Source organism: Polyodon spathula, chromosome 12, assembly GCF_017654505.1.
Source record: "Polyodon spathula isolate WHYD16114869_AA chromosome 12, ASM1765450v1, whole genome shotgun sequence".
Taxonomy (NCBI): domain Eukaryota; kingdom Metazoa; phylum Chordata; class Actinopteri; order Acipenseriformes; family Polyodontidae; genus Polyodon; species Polyodon spathula.
The window spans coordinates 26,962,180-26,968,179 of NC_054545.1; positions in this window are offsets into that span (position 1 = coordinate 26,962,180).

Sequence of the window (6,000 nt, forward strand, 5' to 3'; positions counted from 1 at the left end):
GAAAAGTTATCTAGGGCAGGTTTGCTTTAGCGACCACTACTGGTCAGTCAGAAACTCCCTTGCCTTAGAATCTGTGGGTGAAAGAAAGCAATTGGCTTGATGACTAGAATGGAAGTTGTCCGCTGATCTTCAGTCCTACTGATCGATAAGTGGATGGCAGCATGAATTAACACAAAAAAGTATACAAAAAGTCAATTTTGTTTTCAGAAATGCAAAAAGACTGCTGCAGATTAGCTATTATACTACTAAAATCTCCCAGTTCGTAATTCAGACAAATGATCCCCAGGGAATCCAAATTGAGTTTGATGCTTACATGTTACCTTTGACAGCTTCATCTTCAGTGCTGTGTGTTTTGTAATCATATGAGCCACGAAGGTCTCTAGTGTGTCAGGCAACACGATAACTGATGAGTCCCTCGTAGAAATAGAATAAGTGAAAGGTCAATATAGGCAGCTATACATTTCAGATCTGATTTGTGGCTGACCGACTTTATGATATACTTCATCTAATAGCAAGCACCCCCATGTCAAACAGTGTAATTCATCTTGTGCTCAATGATACAACATTTTTCAACTTGCTTACATTTATTGGGCTAAATTGAACACACTGAAATTGTCTGTCTACAGTATGCAGTGCCATTTTTCTATCAACTTCAAGGCTAAAATATTCAAAGATATGTCATCTTCGCAATACAAGTGTTTTTTGGGTTTTTTTTCTTTGTTTTTTTTTTTTTGGGGGGGGGGGGGGGGGGGGGGGGGGGGGGGGGGGGGGTGTTATAATACAATATTGTCAGACATTGCAGCCACACAAGTCAAAGACCACACAAAACTCAAGAGCAGTCTTGTTTTGTCTTATTTTTTGAATGGTGCTATGATATATTTTTTTTTTTTGGAAAGGTAACATTTCGACAGTTTTGATTATCAAGTACAAGTATGGTTAGTAGTAGCATTGATCCTTCCTGTAATGAACGTAAATCATACGATTTACGAATATGATTTGTTCTTTTTTGACCATGTGATTGCATAAGGGTTAGACTGTACTTTGTATCAATGATTATATTCTCTTAATAGCATTGCATTGTATACATGGTTGTAAAAGTCAATGTAGCTGACGAAAGTCAACAATAAAAGCTCTGTTACATGTTTCACTATTTTTTTTTTTTGTTTTTTGATGAGTCTTAAAATACTGTCGATTTTCTAGTCACTGGTTGTATTTTTAGCCTTTTGTATGGATAACCAAATAGGGATGCAGAAGCTTCCAGTGTTCACTTACACCTGCTAATCAGTAAGTCAAAACAGGATTATGAGTCATAAATATGAGCCTGCTGGGAGGTTGGACTATGAAATAAATGGCTAATTCCCAAATGTGGAAATTAGAAGCTTCCCCAATGCCTTAAACATACTAATAAATAACTGCTTGAGTGTCTCATTCACTGCCTGACTTAATCCTCATGCCCTGACTTCCATAATTAGCATTAGGCTTAGAGTTTGCACAGGTTGTTTATAGCAGCTGAAATTCAGGATGAGCAGTTCGTAAGGTGCAGCCTATAATAACTTGGCAAATCAGGTTTAGATACAGTTTTCTTCGGAGATGCATTTTTTTGTCAGAGAAAACCTCCTCTGGTGAATAAATACAGTACTCTTCTAGTATCCTCTACTGTATATAACAACTGGTATGCAAAGGTTATTTTGTTTTTATTTTGACAGAAAATAAAGCCGGTCATGTCGCGATTTAACAGGAAATTAGACTTCTCTTTAATCACATTTGGTAAGGAAATGATAGTATTCCATTCAAGACTTTCCACGTGTGTGGTATCATACTGGCACTTGACCTTTTTAAAGACCTTGTAATAAATTTCTGACAGTCTCATTGGTATGGTGTATTATTTATTTATTTATTTCCCCCCCCCCTGCTGAGTTTGTAATTATATGACCCATCAAGATCTCTCTGTTTTAGAAGTCAAAAGGCAGACACTTGTCATGAATTAGATGGCATGTCATTGAAGTAAAGAATGAGACCCTGAAAGCAATAGGATGGGCTAATGGTCAGATTGGACTGGGATGAAATTATTTTGTAGCTGTCAGCTGACCACTTTGATTTTATACTAATCAAGGCCAAATATATTCGCTGCAAATGGTTAAATGCCAATATCCTGCTGGTCAAAGGATGACCGTCTGCTTAAGAGTGCCTTTCCTAAGAATATATCTTCAATTGCTCGATCTATTATTAGTTAAGTACCAATTTCACTACTCCCCTTACGGTTGTGATTTTGAAACCCGGAGGAATGCTTAATAAATGAATACCTGAACTGAACACTGAGAAGAGGGCTGTGAAATCGGTAGTGACGGTAATTAACAGAGAGACTGAAAAGCATATGTTTGTACTTGTACTTAATGAATTATTACTCCTGCAGTATATTAAGACACATCATTTAAAACTAGAGCGACGTCGATATCGATAATAATTAACATATCGTGATATCGTGGGATAAAAAAAAATAAATCAGGTGTGCTCGCAGATTTTTCGTTGCTAATACTGCTAAAAATACAAACATACTATAATTAAGTGTATTTCGTATTAAGATTTAACAAGCTGTATAACAATGATTGGTATGTAGTCCCGCAGTCAAACACCACACATGAAGTATTATTTAACTATTTTATTCCATTGATTGGCATTCTCTTTCAATTCAAAGACAACCACCACCAGATAGGTATGGGATATTCCTGCCCTTCGGGTAAGTATTGCTGAGCTCTCTATACCAGAGCTGCCGAAAGGCCCCTTCCCATGATGACGCACTCGGGCCCGCTTACCGTGGGAATAAAACCGTCACTCACAGGGAGATCCTCCTCTTTTTCCCTGTCAAGACGATACGGTAAGACCTCTGTGTTGAGCTGAGTGTGTTTAAAGAAACGAGCTTCTTGAGTCGATTCAAGTTGGTTGTATGTCCCCTGCATTTGTGCTGAAAGCCAGCTTGCCACTTTCCTGGAATCAACAACTTAAGAAAGACTGAGTCCTTTATTGCCTTTCTGTCTTTCAGCAGCATCCCCACTTGCGTGGTAGGCCGCTCTTTTTTTTATCTGTCTGTCGTATGTGAGCGACTGTCTGTGCAGTCATCTGCGAATGATTGTCTGTTCTTTCTGAGAATGCACATGTCCTCCTCTGGGCTAGGCTTTGCCGTATCCCCGCTGTCAAGTGACCTTCGCAGCCTCGTTCTAATCCATGGGGCTAGGCCCTGCCGCGTCCCCGCTGTCGAATAGTTCTGCCAGCCACAGACTCGCCGCTGCGGTGGTTAGCGCCTTGTATGAACGATGTACTCTCTCCCTTTGCTATTGTTCCACGTTTTGCTGTCTGCTTAAACATCCAATGCGCTGACCAGGTGTGTGGGTTGACCATGCGGATAGGGTAGGCACGATGCATAGCGCCCTCCCCAGTGCTATGGTACTGCGGTGGGCAAAGCCCGTGAGATAGTTCTCCTGAGAGTACATGTGTTCTCCTTGGGGATAGGCTTTGCCGTATCCCTGCTGTCGAGTTACCCTTCCAGCTGCATTCTCCTCCACAGGGCTAGGCCTTGCCACATCCCTGTTGTCGAGTAGTTCTGCCAGCTACAGGCCTGAAACTGCGATGAGTCAGGCCTTGTACAGAAGGTGTACTTTCTCTCCCTCTTAGAGTAGTGATACATGTTGCCAGCGCCTCTATGGTAGTGCACAATAACGCTACACGGTACGTGGTGCATTTAGTTCTCTCACTACTCAGTGTACGAGGTGCTTGGTACGCACAGTGCACCTAGTGTACACATGCTAGTACCTCTACTACTTAGTGCAATTGTGAACAGTGCGACACGGTACGCAATATACATAGTGTACGTTACTCAGTACGCACAGCACTTGGAACGCACGGTTCAAGCAGTGCACGAGCTGCATGTTGTGCTTGTTGCGTATCCACTGCTCTCCTAGTGAATACATTACATTTTGGCACAGTACATGGTGCACAAGGTGCCCACGGTACTCGGTGCACGATACTGAGTGTTACCACTGCTGATTTTACACTACGTTAACGCTTCCAGTGTTTAACGCAGTGTAAGCAGTGCTTTAGTGCTATGCACAAAGTCAGGCTCATGTCGGAGTCCCGTCCCTGTACAGCCTGTAACGCTGTCATATCCTCAATGACCAAGCAGGTGCCAGCCGCCCAGGCCCCTGTCCAGGGTCCGCCGCAGCCCCAATTACCATACCCTCCTCCCTTATGGGAGTGCAGGGTGGTTGGGGAGGGCCGTCTGAGGAAGAGCCCGGCTCCGAGAGTGTCTCAGAGGCCTTTTCCACCTCGTTGTCCAGCTCGGTCCCGGCTCTCATGGGGCATGCTACAGCTTTTCTGCAGGTCCCCTGGATGCCAGTGGCAAAACCACACTGGTGTGTTTTCCAGACACAGATGCTGGCTCCTTGCCCTCAGAGTTTCCCGGCCTTCCCAGATTTTATGGAGGAAGTACACTCCTCCTGGGATCGCCTGGCTTCGGGTCCTAGTTTACTTAAACAGGCTGCACCGCTCACCTCCTTGGAAGGTGCAGATAAGCTCAGCCTGGAGAGGTTTCCCCCGGTAGACTCCACCATTGTGGCCCTGGTTAAGGCCCCGCAGGTGGGTGGTCTGGCTACAAACCCGGTAGCCTCAGAGTTACATCTCCTGTCCAGCACGCTGCTGCAGGTCTCCAAGGGCAAGCCCTTGGCTGGAGCCTAGCCAGCTTGGGTTGGCTTATAGACAGCTGTGGCTAACACAAGCCAGGATCCCTGATGCGGATAAGGCCGCAAGGCTTGACTTGCCCATATCCCCAGGACAAACTTTTGGGCCAGCTGTGGAGGAGATACTACAAAGATCTCATCGGGAACGTGAAGCGTCCTGTCAGGTGCGTCTGCATGGGGTGGGTCGAGTCGCTGGCGAGCTCCCCAGACTCGAACTGTCACTAGAACAGTCCCAGTCCTCAAAGCTGCACTGGGTGACCTAAGGCATCGCCTTCAGGGCACAACCACTCAATTGGGCACAATTGTTATTAGCAATACTCAAACTCTTTGAAGAGCTGACATCAGCTATGAATCACAGATCCAGCAGGATAATAATTTTGGATGACTCTTTATATAAAAAAAAGAAACTGCTCTGCCAAAGCTCTCTCTTTTTATAAGTACATTGACTTTTGCATTTCCTAGTTTGTAATACACACTGTAATGCAAAGGTGTATGTGTTTTAGCATTCCCTAGTTTGTAATACACACTGTAATGCAATGCTGCACAGTGCCGAGAAAAAGTTTGTGAACTCCACTGATAATTATGGAAATTCCATACTTTTACCATGATAGCCTTCTTGAATCAAAACCAGTCTTTTCTTAAATATCCAACAGGGTCTATAGTAACCAGTTCCATGTCTTTTGAAACAAAATGATGTATAAATTAGAAAAACAATGAGTAATTAAGATTCAGGGTATGTGAAAGAATAAGTTAACCCCTGGTTTTATCAGCTCAATTAAGGGGATAATTAGAATCAGGTGTAAATAATTGGGTAGATCTCCACCCTATATAAAGATCAGAAACTTTGTGAGTTTGGTCTTCACCATGCAGGTGTGTGGAAACATATCATGCCACGATCAAAAGAAATCTCTGAGGACCACAGAAAATACAATGACACACGTAGCTCATTAGCACTGAATTAACCAGGGTGCATTACATGTTGTTCTCCCTGTAGTAAACCAGGAGCTATTGGAGTTGCAGATGTGTAGGTAATATAATTTTTTTTATTCTCCATCAATAAGACAAGCTGTCTGGTAACGTGGTACCACAGCTGTATCCAAGAAAATCTTGCCAACATGTCTTATTCCCAGAAAGTGTCTTTGCAAAGGATTTATAAAGAGACCTTGACTTATACAACAGCACACAGCATCTCCATCATTTTTCGTTCCAAGTCCACATTTCAGAAGAACTGCAGGATCGTCTTTGTTATCTTTGTTATAACATGCATGTT